The 21,977-nt window shown below is 41.0% G+C and overlaps 1 long non-coding RNA gene across 1 annotated transcript in view; it reads left to right on the plus strand.

Moving 5' to 3' along the window:
* Nucleotides 1-300: 300 nt before the first annotated feature.
* Nucleotides 301-21,977, plus strand: part of LOC114071040 — a 47,256-nt gene continuing 25,579 nt past the window's right edge. The window contains exon 1 of the long non-coding RNA XR_003573994.1: nt 301-428. This is a non-coding gene — a long non-coding RNA (uncharacterized LOC114071040). The remainder of the gene's footprint in view (nt 429-21,977) is intronic.

A 21,977-nucleotide genomic window follows, 5' to 3' on the forward strand; every position in this document is an offset into this window, starting at 1 on the left:
CGGGCTGCGGGCGGGCTGGGGGCGCCGCCGAGCCGCGGACGCCGCCGGGCCGGGGCCGCGCACACTCGGCGGGGAGCCGGGGGCAGAGGCGGGCGGCGCCGGGGCTCGGGCGGGCGGCGGCGGCGGCTGGGATGAGCCGGCGGGGCGGCTGTGGGGGCAGATAGCCACCCGCGGGGACGCGGCCGAGTGGGGCTCGGAGCAGCGGCGGCGGCCGCCCGGCAGCGCCATGGCCGCGCAGCGCGACCCGCTGAGCGGGTACCTGCAGCAGCCGCTCTCCGACCCGGGCTCCAACAGCGAGCGCAGCGCCGACTCGCCCGCGCCCGGCTCCGAGGAGGACTCGGCCGGCCCGCCGCGGGCCCTGCACAGCCCCGAGTGGGGCGAGGAGCGATTCCGGGTGGATAGGAAGAAACTGGAGGCCATGCTCCAAGGTGAGGCGGGGAGCGGTGGCGGCGGTGCCCCGGGGGAGTCCGGCAGGGACACGAGGGAGCCCCGGACCCGCCGTGCCGTGTCCTGTCTCCCCCATCCCCGCCGGGGCGGGTCCGTCTCCTGTCATCCCTCCGGGCGCGGGACGCGGCCCTGGCTCGGTGGGAGCCCCGCGGGCCGGTCCCAGCTCCGGGCTCTCTCTTGGCCGGGGGGAGGCGGCTCCTCTTCCCCCATCCCCGGAGCGGAGTGGCCCCGTCCCGCCGGGTGCCGCTCGGGGCCGCGCCGGACCGGGCCGGCGGCGCGGGTGGTGTCGCTGCCCGGCCGCGCCGGGGCTGCGGGTCGGAGTGTCCCGCTCTTTCCGAATTCCCTCCGTAAAAATGTAACATCCCGCTCGGGCAGGGCGGTTCGGGTTCTCGGCTTTCGAGGAACAGCCGCGTAGCGGGAAAAGACCTGCTGGAGCCGGGTGTCCCGACCGGAGGAGCGGGGACGGCTCCGCAGGGCTGACAGCAGCCGCCGCTGCCGCAGGACCGGCTCGGCCCTTGGCTCCACTCTCTAGCTTTTTGGTTTTTTTGAAGTTGTTTTTTCTTTCTTTCCTTGAGGCTGCATATTTTGTCCCAGTATGTTTTGAATTATCCGACTCTCAGTGGAAGTTACGTAGGCAGCTTTTGACAAAACAGAGAGGCAATTGCTGGTTTTGTTGCTAAAGAGCAGATAAATAGGTTTGAACCAGTTGCGGATGCTGCCGAGTGGGCTAATTCCCCCGGAGTGTTCCCCGCTGTCTGACCTGAGGAGCCCGTGAGAACCGAGGTGAGTTTCAGGTCTTGCAGCGTCAAATCTAAGGGTATGTTTGCATCAACAAGGAAAGGTGGTGGTGCTTTCGAGAAGGTGCGCTTTTCCTTGGAACTACTGTTTTGTAAACATTTAGTGTTACACTTCACATGGTAATTCACGTATTTACGTACATTTTCAAAACAAATAAACCCTTGACAAATATTTCACGTGGCGTGTCACATGAAAGGCATTTCAGTCACTTACTGGAAGCTTTAGGTGTTCTTTCCTGAGCATCCCCTGTCAGGGCACCTGCCCTCCTCCTTCCAGCGGTGGGAGGCTCTGGGAACCAGCAGGGGAACAGGAGCTGGTGAGTTGGGTTGGTCACTGAAGAGCTGCGGTTTGACTTGGTGACTACAATGATTGGAATTTTTTTAATTGAGATTCTCTCTCCTGGGGGTGAGTTAATCTTTAATCACCTAATACTTTAGTGCTAGTAGAAAAAAATCTCATTATGTAATGCAATAAAGAGAAAGGAATTTGGAGAAACAGAGCAGCGACAACTATTTATAAAGATGTGCTCATCAAAAGTGTCTTAAAACCAAAACCACATGGGTATTTGTGTGTAAGAAGTGGTAGAAAAGGGTCAAAAGTTAGAGTTCTGTAAGAAGATGAAGGTTGCTTTGACTTTTTCCTCCAGAAGCTGAATAAATTTCCATTATCTCATCCCACACACAGTCCTTCCTTCTACTGCCTGGAGTAGTAAGCATGCAGGGGTAAACAAAGCTCCCAAGCAGATTCCAAATACTCTATAGGTTGTATCACCCAGCAGTAGCCAGCGTCAAAATGTGAGATTTTCTTTGCTCCTTTTTAAAACCTTTTATTTCTTACCTTTATAAGACTGTAGTAAAACGTTTATGATTGATAGAGCGCAGTAAGTAAATGCCAACAGAATGCTATTTGCTTTTTGGAGAGAGGTTGCTGTATGACCAGTCTAGAACACTCGTGCTTCAGGTGATGGTTTGAGGAGTTTTTGCATCAGGTAGTTATCCTTGTTGTGAAGGAAAGTTTATGCTGGACTCTGTAACAAGTGTTTTTGTGTGAAAACCTAAACTATCTGGCTTTACTGGTAATGAAAAACTGCTTATTAGGAAACATGAGGCAAACACAGTAGTTCTTTCTGTCAGAAAACTGAACTGTTTGTTAAACATTATCACTTTCTTTCAGTTTCCTCTCCGTACTTTACAAGTATTTATCTCATCCCTTGACTTCTTCCCAGATAGGTTTTACTTATCCTTTTCTTGTAGAATATCTCAAACTCAAACTAGCACTGCCAGGGAAAGAACACAATGAAGCCTGATCTGTGAGTGGTACCCAGAAATTCAGAGTCATTTATGGTGCCAATGATAAGCCAAGCTTGAGTGTACTTTTCAACTTCTCCCACCTCCTGTTTTCTTTTTCTTTCTTTTTCTTTTTCTTTTTTTTTTTCTGTTTTTCTTTTTTTTTTTTCTTCTGTGTCCATCTTTTGGGAGTGGAAACCTAGACTCACCCTAGTAGGAAAGGGGCAATGGAGAGGAAGCAGTGTGCCATCTCCAGAAACTAATTTTTGTTAGGCAATTTGTAGGTTGAATTCCCTATGGTTTCTAATACCAGATCCTTTACTGGAAGCTCTTAAAAATGCATCATGGAAGAGAAACAATTCTGTAGTCCAGGTGGTGATGACCAGATTTCTTATTTCCAAAAGTTTTAGCCAATTTTTTTGCCTTTTGCTTTTTTTAAATTCAGGCTGGTGTAAATACAGCTTCTTGGGTTCATATTAGATGCTTAAAGGCTCCTCTCTTGCTTTTACCAGCTACCAGAAAGCTTGTTTACGTTTGTGAAAGTTACTTTTTAAGTGAGTAAAAAAATTTACCATTTCTTCTAGTGATCGCCACAGCTCTCTTATATTACGGAGGAGTGAGAACACATCATCTTCAGTTCAGTTGTCTTTAAAGCCAAGTTTGAAACAGCATCTGTTGAAGAAACCTATCAGGAAATGTTCTCATTCTTGCTTGGGGATGCCTTGGTTTTTTTTTGCTCATCAACATCTGTTGTTTACTGTACTAATCATGAAATGCAAAATAGTATCGGGGAGAAAGGATATGAAGCAGCTCAGCGTTGGGCTTGGTGCTTCTGTTACTCTGTGGTTGCATTGCTGAATTTTATGAGTTTCTGCTGTCATTATTTTCATCTTTCCTGCCCTTGATAATTTGTGGGTAGTTTCCTGAGGGGCAGGGCTGATTTTGGGGGGGACTCACCTGGGCATAGCAAACTCCATGGCTCAAGGAGGGACTGGGACACCTTCCTAAGGGATACAGAGTATCTGGAGTAAGTGCTGTAGGGAGACCCTGGGTAGCTCTCTTTCAAAGAAGAGGTGGTGCAACAAGTTTGTTGGAGTTGTATTTAAAGAAGAAATCAAATCTGAATTGATGTGTCAGAAAATCTTGATTCGAGGGGACTTCTGCTACTTTTTTTTTTTTTTTTCCCCAGTTTGAAATAATTTAGTGTATTTGGTGTTCTGTTTGGAATATCCAGAAATGCAAAAGCTACGGTAAAAGCCTTGAAAATAAGAACAAGTTTTTTTTCTTGTGTCCAACTACTGTTTATGAGTTTTATTACTTGCACAGAGATTTGTCTGGATAGTGTTCCATAGGCAAATCTCAGTCTTTTTAGTGGGGTGTAAGCTATCTTATGCTGCATGTCTTTAACAGAGTTTGTTGGTGAACAGATCTTTTTAGAATAACCTTCTTATTTTTTCTATGGGAAGCAAATTTGAGTAAAACAGATCAGGTGTTCTTCCCAGCAGTGACAGAAAATGGTATTTCATAGCAGTGCTATTAATTATAGCTGCTCTGCACAAATTCTGGTCAATGCTCAGGTGACTTAATACTGTGAGATGATTTACTTAGTGAATGTTTAAATGCCTGTTACCATAGTAACTGAGTATTATTTTAAAAATGCAAAACACTAAACTCAGGAAAGCTGCCCAAGAAGTACAATCTAACAGCTAATGTTGCAGCAATCAGTAGGCTGACACAAGTTGACCATGAAGACTGAAAAAAAAAACACAAACAAACCAAAACCCACAAACAAAAAACCACCAACCCAAAAACCAAAAAACCCGAATAAAAAAAAGCACCACCTTTGTCGCTTGCATGGTGTGTCTTATCCTTGGTTATAAACTGTTATGCCAGTTTTGCATTTCAAATCCTTTTTCTGTGTCGTGTTCTTGAACAGACATTGAAGGGTGTTTTTTATGTGATGTGTGCACAGCACATGCTTAAATACTTTGTGACTTTGTAATTCTTTATCACACGTTAGCAGTTTGGTAAAAAACCAAATCCATGCTGTTTTTTAATAAGAGTCTAAATCTGGCAGTGGTGTGTGGATCATAATATATAGGGTTCTTTCATTTAAAAAAAACAAACTGTGCCTGTTAAAATTCGTTTTTCTTCGTTCTGTTTTGGATTTTTTTTTTTAATGCATCATCTTTCATTTTGAGGATTCGTTTGGATAATATTAGAGATCTAAACTTTGAGTGGTGGCTTTTTGTTCTGTATTTTTGTTGTTTGGGGTTTGTTTTTTGCCCCTCGTGAAGTAACTGAGAATTTACCTGACTGTTGATAAACACTGGAAGAAAAGCACAGACCTACCTGCCCAGGAAACTGAGGAGCACTCAGCACCACAAACACCCTGTTTGCTCCTGAGCTCATCTTACAGAGCAGGTTGTGTTGCTTCCAAGTGGGCACCTTGGAAAACAGCAGTGGATTTAGTACTGACTGTCATTATTTATACCACATTATTTATACCTGGAGTAGGCCAGAATAACAACAATCACGTCAATCTTAATTTGCACAGTGTAGACTTGACTTGTATAAATAATAACAGATCACTTATTGTTTTTCAGGCAGTAAGGATGAAAGCAGTGTAACTCCAGTTCAGTGAGAGCAGTCAGTACAAGCACCTCATTGGGGCTCTCTTTGTCCTGCCATTGCAATGAGCACTTCCCTGTCCTGGTCCCTCAGTTTTGGTGCTCTTTACGTGTCATGGGCAGTTAAACAAACCTCAACTAGTAATTTTCCAGCAAAACAAGTGTTTTTGTTTTTTTTTTTCCTTAGGGGGAAGTGACATAAATACTTAAATTTTTTTTTTACACAGTTTAATCTAGGTGCAACTTACTGTAAATCTACTGAAAATCAATTGTTAATTTATTTGCCTAAAGGTGACCCCTGAGGCTCTTGTCCCATCTTAAGACTGCACTTGTGCAATGCCTAGTTCTGATGCCTGAGTGATAACCAGCTTTTGTTTGCTGATCCATCAGGTGAAACTTGTATTTAAACAAGTCTATTTTCCCTACTTAATGCATAACTCTGTTGGAAAGTGTACTTCAGTACTTTTCATAGATTTCTCCATTAGTTTGTTCTGTCTACAGAGAATGATAAATCCATGTGTGACAGGCGCAGAGTTTGAGGGAAGTGGAAGGGGGAAGAAAAACGCTTTTATTTGAATGTACTAAAGAAGACAGGATCTTCTAGGAAACTCAGGCCTCTGCTGAGTGTTAAAAAACAATAGTTTTATTAGAGGCTAGACCCTGAAGGTATGAATTTTGAGCAGTAGGCAGCTAACTACTGCCATAGTCCTGACTGTGATGGTTTCTGTGCAGGGACGGCAAGCTCAGTGTTAAATTTATGTTGGGTTTTATGTTTAAATGGCTAAGCAGGAGTTGCTGCTATTCCTCTGGAATATTTTTGTGTGTGTGTGATGGTGACAGAAATTTATATAATAAAATTAAATGTACGGTTGTCCTTCAGATAATTAGTGTACCTTGCTTGCAGCTGAAGTTAAAAATACTCAGAGTTGCTGTTGATTTATAGTCCTGTTTACAGCTCCCAAGTCCCTGTTGGATCTTCAAGGGTTATAAAGTATGTCTTGTCTTTGACCAGATTTGTACTGAAATACCTTCTCAGACTCTTTTATTTTAGTAGGTCCTAACCACAGTTGCTTTTCCTAGAGGAAGAAAATGTGGCTTTTTTTTCTACTAAGCTGTGAGATTTCTGTTGGTGGTTTTCTTATTTTTTGTTCCTTGCAATGTATCAGCATAACCTATACAAGGACATAGTTGTGGGGAAATTGGAACCTTCCTAATAGCATTTACATTTGGTCTTTAACTTACATCTAGCAGGAAAAAAAAAAATTCCAAGTTCTTTGTCAAGTTTTCAAATCCCCAAAGTGCTGAATAGTCTATTTCTACAAAAAATAAATACATTAAATGAATTTGTGTGACTTGTAGTTTAAAAATGTTCTTGCATTCCATTGTTAACAATTGTAGTAATACCACTTTCTCAAGTTTCAGTGTTTTTTAAGTAGTACAAGGGACTATCATGGTTTGGCACGGACTGCTAAGTTAAGTATTGCTGCCTTGCACATTCCTGTTGGTTATATTGTAATCTTTACCTCCATTGGAAAATATGTCCTATTTTGAGTACTTATTTCAGACTCCTGCCTCTATGCCTTGTCAAACAATGAAACATGCTGGTTTTCTTTATTTTCAGACCTCTGTGTTAAAGAACCAAGGGCTTTTTTTTTCAATTTAACATTTTTACAGTAGTATCCCTTACTGTAAAGACCAGATCTGTGGTGACTTTCATGAACTTTGAGCTTAAAAACTAATATGACTGCACATGAGTTGGAGTTCAGCTACAAAAAATACACACAATTAATAAGCTCTCTGAAGGGATGAGCTCTTGATTTAAGGATTTCTTCTTTAAGATGCTACCTGTTAGTCAGTGGTAGTTTCTAAAATAATTTTGGCTTTAGCAATTCATTACTTGAACTCAGGTACAACCTTTGTTCAGTGTCTGTTTTTGTTTGATGGAGCTTGCTTTCTCTGGCTCAGACCAGTGTGACTGTATTGCATGGGGCAATGTAACTCTTCATATTCCGGTGACTTTTAAAGCTGATTGATGTAAAGATGTCCACGATGATACCCTCTTTACTGGAAGGGGAATACATGATTTTCAAAAAAGTTGTTCCCTGTTAAAGGCTTACTGATGTTGTGAAGGAATGCTCAGGAGTGATGTGTTATCTCTCTATCTATGCAGTCTAAGTAATCTTAGTATTCAAAAAGTTCTCATGTGTAAAAATGTAGATTTTGGATATGGGTGGAAAAACTCTCTTGTTGTGTCTGAAGCAGAAGATGGGTGTGATGGAAGGGGGTTGAAAGCAAATACGTAAGAGAACACTAGGTGTCTGAATAAATCAGACAATAATATTGTCTGGTGGCATAACTTTGTTTCATTTTTCTGTGGCAAACCAGATTTTATGAAGAGAGGTTGATGGGCATGTAGCAACTGGCTGTGCAACTCTCCTGTGATGGAGACCAAGGCATAGAGCGTGGGAAGGCACAGGATAGGCACGTGCTGAAGGGCAGTTATATGGGAAGTTCCTGTACCTTTACTGGGAAATCCACCCGAGTGGGTGCATCCCTGAGATCCCTGAGGGCAGTGCAGGCAACATGGGTAGCAGATAGGTGGAAGTGCAAGCCTCAGATCTCCCTGAGGCTGAGGATATGTGGTGGGATTCAGTGACTGGATACATTTTTTCAGGATGCACAGGCTGGGATGCTGAGGAGGAGGCGTTGCCTTTTTGTGGGGGACGGGCAGGATTGCATGGAGCTCTGCCTTGGAGCAGATCATCAGTTGTGTGTGCCAGGGGATATAAGCAGATGGAGCCAGACTCTTCTCAGTGCTGCCTAATGACAAGGCAAGAAGCGAAGTGTCATTTTATGACTTTTCCTCTTTTTTTTTCTGCAAAGAAACAATTCATACAATCTGGAGACCTGTTGATTCTGCAGTGCTCAGTGCTGAAGTGAAGTCACTCGTGTCTTTTGGAGAAGAAAGGAATTAAAGGATTCTTAACAAGGCTTAATATTAACTTGCTGCTTGAGATCTTACTGAGGCATCAGGGTGTGCTTATGGGAATGGGATAAACCAACTGGCTGTTCAGAGTGGCTGAGCAGTGGGAGCTGGCTGTGGGCTGGGGGGGCCTTGCTGGTTCGAGGGGTGTAGTTCATGGACTCCCAGCTATGGATTACTCTGCATCCTGCTGAGCTTTGCCTTCTTGCCGAGAGCATGTGAGCAAGTTGTGAAAACAGGACTTGATAATGCAGCTTGGATTGGAGCACAGTCCTGTTATCTCTATTGCTTGGGTTCTGTTGTGTAAACCACTGAAATTCCTGTTGCTTAGTATCCTTCCTGGAAGTGTCTTCCTTGCACATGGGAGTGTTAACAAACAGGAGATATTGTTCCTTAGGCTTCTTTCATTTCTAGGGTGAAAGGTTTCTAAAATATCTTTATAAATGTGTCACTTGTGATCAGACAGATCTAATAGATGTTGCATGTAAAAGGCATGAGATTTCTACTCACTCTGACAACCTCCCAAATGGCCAGCTGCCAGCAAGCTGTGTCTTGAATTTGGCATCTTGAGATCAACGATTTATAAATGCTGTGGAGTAAAGCTCCTTTTCTAATGCTAGGGTTTTTTTGTTTTTGTTTTTTTTTTTTTTTTTTTTTTAATTGCCCAGGTTGATATGCCCTAGAACTTCAAAGATCAGATTTTGACCCGTTCTGTTGGAGGCTCTGAGCTATTGGGGCACACTGAGGTCACTTGAGGGGGTCACTTTCCAGGACACTCACACAATCCAGGATCAGCTGAAGATGTTTTTTTGAAGGCATAGTTAGTGCCTGATAAGCGATGACTGTGTGTGCAGTTAAATGTTTTGGCTGTTACCTTCTCTAGAGGGGCTCTTATACAGCCTGGTAGAAATGTTACTGGACTGCAAGGAATATTGTCTGTTGAGCTGCTTTGAGACCTCAAATAAATTGCTTTTTTATTTTTCCTGATTTGACTGCTGAGCCTTTTCCCAAAGGCAGGGAGCTGGTCACTGTAGTTGGTGCCAGACACAAGGCAGCCTTGCTCCCCATTCCAATGCAATTCCTGGATTTGCCTGGTGTGTCAAGGTTGCAGTAAAAAATACTCCTTATATATAAAACTTGGTAAACCTGTATGGAGAAGCTTTTCCTCAAATATTAACTCAAGAAAATAGTGAGTCCCCATTCCTCCTTTGGCTTTTTGCCTGTTGGGAACATGTGTAGATGCAAGTCAGGAATGAGCCATCCATTTTCCATTTTCTAAATTTCCCTGCAGGCCAGGCCTGGGAGGCTTGGTTCCATTTTCCACTAAAACTATGTGATATGAATCAGGTCTGTAAGAACTGTTTTCTAGGAAAAATAAGCAGCAATCTTGGTGCTTATGTGGTTATTGTCAGGCTTGCAGTGTGTGAATGCTGAAGGATGTTTGTTATACTGTGGCTTTTAGAGGTGCTTTTTCCCCCCTCCAATCCATATAAAGGTTTTTCTGATTTGTTTTCCTGTGGGCCTTCTCAGCATTTTATTTAAGAAGCTGTGGAGTGATAGAGGGTATATTTTAGATCTTTCTGTCCATCTCTAAAGCTTTTTAACTTGCAAAGATGACTTTTATTTGTGGGAATTGTAATGCCATGGGATGTTTCTGCTCTAGCTGTTAGAATATCACAGAGGTTTTGAAAGCAAAAAATTGTAAATCAAAATGAGTGCCAAGGAAAGAAAAAAATGAAATGTCATTCCAGATCATTCAAGTGACATCTATGCATGTTCAAAATATGTACTTAAAAAGATTGAGCTGTGTATTTTCTCACTCACTTGGTGCAAAGTATGTGTGAAAGCTTGAATCATTTTCCATACTAGTGATGAGATGACAAGCAGAACAAAACCAAAAGACAATTCTGTTGCTTGTGGAACAGGTCAGATCAGGGCTTTGTCTGATTAAACGTCAATTTTGGAGAGGAATTATGCTATATTTCCTTGTGAGGAAAACTTGCAACACTTTTATAATGAAGTGTAGCTAAATGGATTATGGTATAACACATCTGAAAACTGATATTAAGCCAAGTAAATCTAGCCTGAAAGAAGCCACACTAATAGATAATTGGAGGGAGAAGTTGGTAACACTAATGATTTATCCTGTTTTTTGGTCGTGCTGTTTTGGTCTACTGGGACATGTGATATACATATGAGATTTCCTTTCTTCATTTAATAAGCACATAAGCGAGTGTCTGTTTTATGATCTACCTGTGCTGTTCTTATCTCACACAATCACAGAATGGGTCAGGTTGGAATGGACCACAGCAGGTCATCTGGTCCCACCTCCCTGCTCCAGTAGGGTCCTCCCGTTCCATTTTAAGGAAACTTTGATTTTGGGAATCTGTGTTGTCTTTCTGAATTAGTGGTTTAAACTAACCTTGAAATCTGCCTTTTTTCCTATTGCCAGTGACTTTGTGTGAATGAAGGGCTTTGATTATGTCTATTTTTATTGGCTCTGTTCTGTTCAGACTATGCCTGCAATAAATTTATGGCAGTTGAATATATGAGGTTGGTAATTTAAGACTAAGCATCTTGAGAGATGTGAAAAATGAAATCCACAATTCCAAAATAAATATTAGGTCAATTAGAAGTGATGCAGTGAAACATTTTGTATGTTAAAGGAAGTTTTAGCAGATGGATGCCTTCTGAAAATATTCCCTGGGACCTTTATGGGGAGATACTTGTGTTGCTTGAGGGGTTTGTAAGCTGGGATTCAGTGAGCTCTTTGCAGGGTAATTAAACCAGGAGCTTTGTTGCACAGTAGTTCCTGTGCAGGTCATTGCACTAGGCTACAGAGCCATGGTAAGTGAAAGGTTAACCACTTGCTGAAAAGAAAGTGGTTAAAATAATCTGTTTAAAATGCTATCTCTGTGTGTCATACATTTATTTAAATCAAAATGTACATATGTATTCGTGTGTAATTGAAATAGATACATTTGCATGCCATCCTTGCTGTGATATGGAAATGCTTCATTTCATCTTGTTCTACTTCAAGGAATATGAGTCTTGATCTCACTTCTTCTGAACATGTAAGTGCATCCATGGGTGAGAAGTGCTATAGAATGGTGGAATATTCAATTACATTAGATGGCCTTTGTTTATATGCAGTTGGAGAAGTTAAAATAGCACTGATTTAAAGAGTCTGGACGTGGAATACATTTTAAAAACATGTTTAAAAACACTGTTTTTATATAGTTGAAAGGAATCTTGGTACGTCTTTACTTTTTCAGTAAAACAAACACAAGTGCTGTTTTTCCTCAGTAAATTTACTTCCGGAGCGTGTGTAAAATAGCGGATAAGGGAGAATCTGTTTCTAATCTATTCCATGTGCAGCAACAGTGAATAAATCTGATCAAATCTCTAGCCCTTTATAAGCAATTCCTTTTTGGAATAGGAACATATTCTGCGGAGTTTTCTCTGCTCCCTCTGTTTGGAAGAAGTTAGCACTGTTAGAATGCAGAATACGGGCATTCTCAATAGGTGTGAAATTTTTTTTAACCCACTAAACAATTGAACATGTAAGGATGTTTTCTGGGTTGCTTAGCAGCAGTCAGGTTTTTTACTTTAAGTGGTCTTCGGTGACATCTTTAGACTGTTCAGAGACTTGGCAGAAATCAAGAAGTCATTCCAGTGTTTGAAACATGAGGAATCGTTTAAGCTGTGTAAAAAAAAAAAAAGTAGGGCTGGCTTATTGTAAAGTTTTGTTTATATTTAAACATTTACAAAACTTTATATTTTGTGGTGTTGTAAATGTTTAGGGGAAGTGAGTGTAGAAGAATATTCTGCTGGATTTTAGGTGCAGCTTTAGGTATTTCCCACCTGAAAGATGCAAATTTTGGCTAAAGATCAATTAAAAAGTGTTCTTTTTTAATTGATGTACTTGCAGTTGGAAGTATATTTTCTGTATTTATGTAGAGAGCTGAGGATTAATGGTGTTATGAGTTGAGAATATAATAAATAAAAATATGAATCTCCTTTTCTCCTTACAGGATATCAATTGCATCTATGCAAGAATCTTTTAATTGTGTGACTCTCCTTTGTCACTGCAGAACTGCTGTTGGCACATCCACTCGGGAATAGCCAGCAGAGGGTTTGAGATACATTTTAATAAGGTATTAAAGAATTAAGTGCTCTCAGCTTCGTGCTGCAGCTCCCTGAGGGTGCAGCTGCCTTGAGGGTGCTTTTGGTGTCTCTCTTCCCTGCTACCTGCTTTCACATGAGCTACAGGGGTTTTTGTCCTCCAGGTGGAGTAGTACCTTGGTCTGGCAGGAACCACGAACGTGCCCGGGATGGAGCCAGGCGTGGGAGAAGAGTGGCTGAGTTACAGGAAAGATTTACACAACTGCCCGTGCGGGTTTGCCAGAGCAGAGGGTTGGTGGGAGGGTGTCAAGGCCAAGTTTTTCAGACGGGTAGGAAATATGTTTGAAGCGGGAAGTCTCGGGACCCCAGAGGCGAAGGGAGACGTGACTGAGAGGGTTATAAAAGTCCAGTAGCTTTGGATGTGAACAGGAAGGATCTCCCCATACGTCGCACGGCAGCCAGACAGGCTGCTCTGAGAGGAGCTGCTTCTGTGCAGCCTCTCTTCTGTTCTCTCTTTTGTTTGTACTGTTTTATGGAAGGAGAGGAGGAGAAACCACTCACCAGCTCTGCCCTGCCTCCTTCCAGCAGTGTGATGGATCAGGATCAGTTGGAGCCCACTCAGCATTTTTGCAGCTGGCCCACAGACTTGGGGCTGTGAGAGCAGGCTCAGGGCACCACAGGGAGCTGGGAACCCCCAGGGGCTGGGTGAACATGCAGATATTTTCCTTCCTCTCCTGACCTGCCCCTTCAGATGGAATAGATTGTTGGTGAACACTTTAACCTGAGTGTAGGGTTTTGGTGTAGATGCTTTCCTACATACCTACCCAGCCTTTCCTTCCTTCTGTGTGATGTGTGGAGGGGGGAGATGCAGTGCCTGTCTCAGAAGAGCTACTCCCATTCATCAGCTCTGCTTTACTGGAAGGGAGGCAGTGGCAAGATGGTTAGAACTCCAGTGCATTTTGCTTGCTGCAAATTCAGATGCCTCAGTGCACATTGACTTCCACGTTAAAGATGGAAACCAGAGTCGTGTGGAGCTGCTGCTCGTGTGCCAGCCAGCAAGGGTTTGTGTTGTTCTACTCTGAAAAGAAAAAAACCACAACCATAAAATCAGTTTTGCAGTCTTCTAGAAAACGCTAGAAGTTTTAGGAGTGTAGTTTTGAGTACAGCTGATTATTCACTTTGTAAGGGGTTGGTATTGTGCACTTTTACTCATCATCTTAGTGTCTTGTGAATGATTAAAAAAATAATTGGGAGACTATGCTTATTTGTAAGGTAGATCAGTTTTACCTGGTAGTGTGAAGGTAATGATAAACTTACAGATGGAGCTTCTTATTCTGAAACACTTAAAACCCCTTAGCATTCAGCATTTTGTTGTAATTTAACCTTTCTTACATCTTTTTAGTAATCAAAGGAGTAAGAATGTGTTCTTAACAATGTAAAAGTAATTTTATATCCTGCAAAGGAGTTTTACATCAGCACAAGTGTAAACTTCTAATTATAAAATAAAAAAAAAAATCTTTGTGTCCTCCTGTGGTTCCCAGGTAATGTCTTCTTCTCAGACATTCTGCTCCTGAGCTGTAAGTCTTTAGTTCAGGCTCAGAAATGCAGCATTGATTTCTCTTTTGAAGTAATTTATGAGTTAAACTTTACTGAATTTAAAGGGATAGTATTCCAGCATGTTTGAGGAGAGAAGTAGAGATGAAGAGGCTGTTTCGAAGGAAAATGCCTTTTTAGGCAATTCAAGTCACTTTTAATTTAATTTTTTTTTACTGTGGTATAACAACTCCTGTTGGTGCTTCTGTAAATGCCAGGTACTGCTGTAGATGGGTCACAGGTCTGCTCCCTCTGCTCAAATACAGACTGGCTTTTGATTTTCTGGCAGGAATTGGTTAACAAGGTTGACAAGGAACTGAACACCCACACTGAATACCTTAGGGGGCTGATGCTTGAGCTACCTCCTTGGTGCTGTTTCTTTAGAAATGTAAGAATAGGTTTTTTTTCTGGAGAAACTTCTCTGATCTATGACCAAGTGGGTTCATGCAGGCACAGTGAGAGCTGGCAAATATTTTACTGTCATCGCTTAGGTGTGACAAAGCCAATTCGCTTTTTTTTTCTAAAACCAATTTTTTCTTTTGACACCTTAAATCTCATGATTATTTTTCATCAAGTTACAGAAAAGATTTGTATCAGTTTCTGCAAATTGGTTCTGCCAAGATTGTGGGTTCGCAGTAGCCAAGGAGTCTCATGATTTCAGGGTAGCAACTTACAGAGCTGAAGAGTATTTTATGGTTAAAGCCAGTTGATTGGTAACAGGAAACCCAAATTTAATCAAAAGCAAAATAGAAGAAAGAAACATAAACAGGAAATGTTGCTGATTTTGGCAATCTTAATAATAATGGCTTATGAACTCTAGAAATGGAGTACAACATCCAGACTTTCACTTCTTAATTCTAGATGTGATTTTTTTTTTTTTTATTATGCATCGTTGAGATATGTAGAGACTTTCAGAGTCTGCTGAGTTTCCTGGATTTTTATTCTGGCCGTTGCCTTGTCCCTTCCTCAACGTCAAGACAACTTTGGGAGTTTTGTGTCTGTGGAAAAAGAATAAAATATTAACTCATATGTTTGTCCTTATAGAACAATCTACTAGTCTCCATACAACTTAATTAGTCCTAATTGTATGCAATGCCTCATTGTTTTTAGTAATGTGCCAAACAAAGAGCAAACAGTAGCCAAATTCTGTTTTAAGGGGACGGTTCAAATAGTTGAAATAGCACCAGTAAAAAAACAGCATGAAGGAGGAGGCTTAAAAACATAAATTAAGTGATAAAGTCATTGTTGGCACAAGAGAAAACACAGCACTGTCAGGTTTATCTCTAGAACAGTCAGTAGAAAAAAATGATTTTTCTCAGATAATGGAACTGTGTGAAGCCTGAAGATTTAAGCTGCATCTGATGGGTTGTATTTGTGTTATTGTAATAAACTGTATGCAGTTGATAGTATTATCTTGAGCTCAAGAATAAATTGATAGTAAGTATTGCCTTTGGAATAAAGAGAGTATGTGTTTATAATTTTTTTTTTTGTTAGAATATTTGGATTTCAATATTAGGAGATGGTGTTTTGAATCTTGGGTTTGCATTTCTGTGAGTATGTGGACTTTCTTCAACTGTAAAAACAGACTTGGCATAAAAATCACTCACAGTCTCTCCTAACTGAGGAACTTGGAAAATTCTTAGGGATTAATTGCAACTCTAGGAAGACCCAGTTAAATAAAGTCAATAGTAGAAGGCTTTCCTTAATACTTATCATGTGTGGGTAGGGCTGTGTTTGCCATGTTTCTGGATGAGGCATAATGTAGTTTATTCCAAGTGGACGCTTCCACTTCAGGGAGGACTTTCCTGAACTGAAAATGCACATTTTCTGTGGTGTGACAGCACAGCTGAGCACTGCTGAACTTCCCTCTGTGGGGGGACACCTGTTCTTATCCTTTCTCAATGTATTTCTGAACTGAGGGCAACTTTAAAATTTCAAAAAGCTGGTTCTTGTGCAAGTACCTCCTGTCTGGAAGTGGAAGTTTCCAGTGTGATACACGGGTAGATCTTTCTCAAAAACAACTTAGTGTTATTAACCCTCCTCTTCAGGTGCAGTTTTCTGCAGCCATGAGGTTGTTTACTCCACTTGAAGACTCCTGAAAGGTGAACTTTCCAAACATTCAGCAGAGCGACTGGAGCAGCAAGTCCCCTGTTTTCCCTTTCTGCTTAGTTTTAAAGCTGACCTATTCTAACTCCCTGGAAAATGTACTTTTCCTGTTAGCTGGCTTGCGCTGCACGAAGCTATAGTTCACTTTGTGGAACATCTTGAAGTCTATATTATTGTAATGGAAGAAGAATGTTAGGAATCTTTTGTGGATTTTTTTTTTTTTTTTTCCCAGCAGAGCTTTCTGTATCCTTGGATCACAGAGAGCAAAGGCTTTTGTAACTTTTCTGTTCCTTAGTAGCAGGCGTTTTCTGATTCGAGGGCTCCGTGATCAATCTTCTCCTTCCTCTCCTGGGAAAATAATTGTTGTGTTGACAATTTTAGGTAAAATACACAACCTTAAATTTTCAGTTTTCAGCTGGTGGCACACCCCTGCTTTACTTTGTTTCTATTTTTCTCCTGGATGGCTTTGTGGCGTTATTCAGCATTACTCCACGCTTTGCATAGTTCTTGCAAACCTGTGGGAATACTGACCCGGCTTTTTCCATCCTGAGTTGCTGTGTGTGAATAAAAAGGCTGAAACAGAGGTCAAAGACTCAGTATATTGAGAGCAACACAATTTAAGAGTTTGGTCAGTGGAAGGTTTTTTTCTTAGATTAAAAGAGGAAGGAGCATTAGAGCTTATTTTGGTTTTATTACATATAAATTTTTTGTTTGTTTTATATTTTTTTAACTTGCAATTTAACTTTCGGAACTTCTCAGCGGTATAAATCTCACCCAACACATCAAAGACATCTTTTGTTAGGGCTTGATAAAGCCTAGAAAAAGGAATGAAGGACTTGAAAAATTTCAGGTGTTTCTGTGATTTTCTGTATGAATTGCAATTTGGTGTTGAAAAATTGTGTGGCTTGAAATAATCATCAGAAAGAGAGGCTGACTTAGTGTGTTCACCTTTTACATAAATGCAGACTCTTTAATGAGGTGGTTTTGTTGCTGTTATTAACTTTATAATTTTCTTGTATTATTCCCTTAATACAGATTTTGATGGAGAACGAAAACCTAAAGCAATTTTTTTTTTTCTTAACTAGATCTGATTAGGTGTAGAACAAGGCTTTGTTGCATTTTTTTAATTTTTGGTTTTAAAATGAACTGCTAACTGGTGCTTAGGAGAAACAGTAGCCAAATGTGAGCACATGAGGAGCGCCAATCTGTGTTGGGGGGTGGTGGTGGTGGTGATTGTTTTTCACTGAAATACAAAGCTGAGATCCCCTTGGCTGTCAAGTGGCAACAGTGCCATTACATTTTTACTCTCCAGCAAAAACGAGTGCTTGAGGCTTGGTTTATTGTTAATTTTGCTGAACGTAAAACACTCCTATCGTTCCTTTTGGTGGCAATTGCAAACACAACTTGTCTCCTTCATGGAAACCTGACCCCAGTACCTTCATATTTATGTCTGGGAATGCTGACTCTGAACTACTTCAGCCTGCTCTCAAGTGGACTGTATTTCCTTAGGAAGCTTTGCAGTCCAGAGACCTTTGTCTCCTTGAAACAAAACTGTTGTTGAGTCAGAAATCATGTGTTGATTCATACAGTATTTTTGTTTTCCCACCTATCAACTTAGGTATGTTTAATGTTAATTAAAAATAGTCTAGTTGTATAACTGAATTGAAAATAGCTTATAGGAGTATGCTTTCCTGTGTTTTACAGCGTATAAATCAAACACAGCTCAGTACTTCACAGGAGCAAATGTGACTCCATAAAAAAAAAGTCATTTGTCTCCTGTTACATATCTTTATAATTTCTAGCTAGAATTATTCTCAAGAACAATCTCTTCTAGTGTTCCCCGGTTATGGCTTTTTGGATAATATTTTTCCTTTTGAAAGGCTTGCTTGATACTTGAGTTGATGTTTCACACTAGTAGTTTCTTGGTCTGTTTTAAAAGAACTCCATCAACCTTGTTGCATGTTTCCTGTAGTTTGCAGTCAAACTTATCTGCTGCCATAGCAATCTAATCTTTGTGTTCTTGAATAACGCTATTTAAAATTTTTTGCTTGAAAACTGGCTGTGGTTTTGGTTTTATTCACTCTTGAGCTGTGAGAATGACATTATGCCCCTTGGTTAAAAAATATATCTTAAAATTGACAAGTGGACTATGTCAGCTCAGCTTCAGCAGGTCTGGGTACGTGCATTCATTATGTCAGTTAATTACGACTACTCCAAAGAACACAAATTGGCAGGTGACAGGGCAAGTAGTAGACTTGATTTTTCTATTTGGTTCACTGACATTCCTTCCAGATTACTAAGATTTCCTTGTCACTTGAAAAGTGAGTGTTCTGGCAAAAGCTTTATGTAAGCATGAAACACATGGGCAACACTTATAAAAACTGGGATATTTAGTGAGTACAACATGTTGAGAGATGTTGCACAATGTTTAGCCCATAGTGCTTTTTTTGTGAATAGGTAGTAATGTCATTCAGTGTTTGGTGATACGAAAATGGCAATTCTTTAGTTGTTACCCAATGACTGCCCAGGGGATTTGTGGTGCATTGCAGGTTGACTTTGAGTATTTTTAGAGGAGTAGGGTGGTATGCTGCCCGAGTAAAGAGGCACTTACGAGGGTACTTGAGGCAAATATGCATACAAAAGCAAATGTAAATATAGACTTCAAGAGCATCGTTTATGCTGGTACATGTCATGTTGGGATATGCTAAATGCTTGCCACAATGTTTCCCAACATTTCCCCATGTATTATGAGGTGTGCCCTGCCCTGAGCAGCAGACACTTAAAAATTGGCCACTGGAAATATTAATTCACATCTGAGATAATATGATGTATTAACTTTCTGCTACAGGCCAAGTTTGGACTAACTTGCTTATTTCCTCTGTGTATAACCTTATTACTGTGTAAATACTGCAAAAGGAGTTCACACTTGAGATAATATAGAAGAAAAAAACACTGACATGAATTTCTACAGAAAGGATCCAAATTGAATGGTACTGAGCAAAAATAGTAAAAAAAAATTGTTTATGAAAACAGGATTACATTAAATCAGCTTCAGTAACATCTTGCTACTTGATCTGGTTTTGTTTGCAAAAAATATTTCTTGAGCTAAAGCCCCCACACAGGAACTGGAGACAGAAGTGGGCCAAATATTAGTTCCTTACTTGTTATTGTTTGTTTTTCTAGATTTTGGCAGAAATTGCACATTCTTTGTTTTCATTTTTTGCTCCCCCACACTCGACATTTTGTATCTTAGGTTTACAAATTTCTTTCCAGTTTATTTTGCATGAACTTACTGGGTTTTGGTGTTGTATCAGTTCTTCTAAGCACGACTTCCCTGAGTCTTGAAAGTGGAAAAGATGAGTTTAACTCCAGCCATAGTCAAGGCTCCGAGATAAATGAGTTGCGTAACTCAGAACCTCGGTTGTCTAACCACAAAACAATGCTTTCTTGTTTACTTGTGGTCGTTCATTTAGCTTAAGCATTTCCTGCACTGTATCACAAGGTTGTGTAAATGGAGTTTTGTAGAGTTTTCCTGGCTTATACATTTCTTGTAAACAACAGTTGTAGAAATAGCTTTGAGTCCGTAAAAATACAAATTAGCTCGCGGGGGGTGGGGGGTGAGACACCAGTCCTTGAGATTGTGCACTGTGGGCAGTGATTTGCTTGTGTGTAAAAAGAAAGGAGTCTTAGGGCTTGAGGAACATATTTTGGGCCTGTTTGTGTAGGCAACAGAACTCCAGCTCTCCCCTTCCTGACTGGTCCTTAAAGGCCTCAGTGTTGGAATAAAAGGTTCAGCAGCCCACAAAGGCCGGCTTTCAAATCTGGGTACACACACTCCTGAGTGATGTTTATTTAGAGTTAGTTGGGTGCCCGTAGCATTTTTGGGGTAGGTTTGAGCAGTCCAAGGGACTAGGAGAGGTTCCACCCCTCTGCAGGGTTTGCTTCCTGAATACCGAGAAGCGCAAACGTAGATCGCTCCCTTCTGCAAGCGCGGCTGGTTCAAAGGTCCTGCCAGGACTCTGCAGTCCCTCAGGAGCATTTCAACTCCCTCAAGGCAGGACTTGGCCTCTAGGAGATGGGAATCACAAGGAATCCAAGGGTTAATACAGCTGGCTTCCTAAAGACCCCTCTGTTCAGAGCCTTGGGGTGGGGGGAGCTTTTTGCATTTCTGCACATCTCTCGTGTAGCCAGAATACATAGTTTGGAAACCAAGAAAAACTAACTTGAGGCGTGTTGCTGTGCATGGAAACGTGGCCCAAAAATACATATGGGATTTGATGGCTGAGCTATAAAGTTGGTGATAATCTTTATTCCTATGGCATGCTCATATATTTTATTTAAGTACTGCAAAATTTACATCCTTGACTAATTTTGTTTTCCTGAGATCAGCCCAAATTTGGGAGGAGTCCCCATGTGAAGATGGCTAACAACCCAGATCAGTGCTTTAAGGTGAATGGGGCAGTGAAAACTTGTCATCCATGTGCAGTCTCAGTGATGTGTGCTTCCAGCATACCTGTGTTTAATTTCAGAAAGAGCTTTGGGATCTTTGAGGGACAAATCTCAATAGCATTGAGGTATTTGAACAAATATCCCTGCACATTCTGCCAGGTTTCGGTTTGGTTTGGTCTTTAACCCTTAGGTGAGTAACTTAAGGTCTCTTTCTGCTGATTCTGTAGTACACAGCATGAGCTCAGCCTCATAATACCTGAGCCATCATGCATTTTTGGGAGGTATTTGTCTCTAAGGCGTTCTGGAGAGGCTGGTGGATTTATAGCACCTTGAACTGAGCAGTTCTCAATGAATTGGTTATGAATACGTGATGTCGCTGCTTGCTTGTGTAACTTGAAATTCTGCTTTATGTGCCACCTTACACTTGGTTTGGCAAATTTAATTGTTGTTCAGGTGAACTTCACAGGGTTGTGCTACCGTTCAATGAATTTTTCATAGAAGATGATTTGATTTACTTTGCAAAATACTTTGGTAATAAAAAATACTTTTGGCAATTAAGATCTGCTGCCAGTGTAAGTGCAGAATTTCTTGCAGAGCTGTATCTTTTTGTCCAGAAGACTTTCCCCTGGTGCCAACTCAGAGCCGTGTTTTTCTGGATACATGCATTGGCTGTGACTCAGTCCGGTACTGTTTATATCTGTAGCGTTGACTCAGTGAAGAAGCAGGTGGGATTTCCCAAATGGAATAATTTAGCTTAGGAGATAAAATGAATTTAACTGTTTTACTTTGTTGTTGTTTAACACTCTAAATCCAGAATGCTTTTGCTTTTCTTAAGCTAGCTGTCCTCTTTTCTGCTGAATAGTCCCCAACTGTAAAGTAAAAGCTAATAGATTATCCTTGACAGCTGATGCAGCCCACATCTCCTAATGTGGCATGGTTTGAGCTGGTATGATGCTAAGGCTTTTGCAGTGTAAACCAGTGCAGGCTTTTATCTTACTGTAAACTGTGTCTAGAAACCCTAATTGTACAACTTGACGTTCTTCATTCACTCTGTGTATGTTTTTATTTATATGCATGCACATAAATGGAATCATTTCATGCTTTTGGCAGCTCTATATAGCAGTTGTGTTTTTTAATATGGGAACTGTTCATAAGAAAAAATATCATGTAGATGTTGAAAATGTGGACATAAAACCAGCTGTGAAAACAAAACTTGTTCACCTTTACCACAAGGTCTAGACTTCTGTTGTGCTTTGATCTTACCTAAACAATTACTTCATTTCCTTAGCTTCTCAAAAGCAGAAAGATCTTGGTGTTGTGAGTAAACTTTAGTTTGGCAAAGTAATTTGTAGTGCTGTGGTTTGGTGCTGATACATAATTAGGTTCCTTGCCTAGCTAATGCATGGAAAAATGGGTGACAAATTGGCTCATGCTTAGCTGTGGTGAAACACAGGTCTGAACTTGATGTATGGATAAGTTTATTTCCTCTGCTTCCACCCTTTGGGGAGATCCATCCCACTCTCTCTTCCTTACACATCTGCTTTGCAACTTCCACAGGGA

Source organism: Empidonax traillii, unplaced genomic scaffold, assembly GCF_003031625.1.
Source record: "Empidonax traillii isolate 1590-97213 ecotype Southwest subspecies unplaced genomic scaffold, ASM303162v1 scaffold1801:size62013, whole genome shotgun sequence".
NCBI lineage: Eukaryota > Metazoa > Chordata > Aves > Passeriformes > Tyrannidae > Empidonax > Empidonax traillii.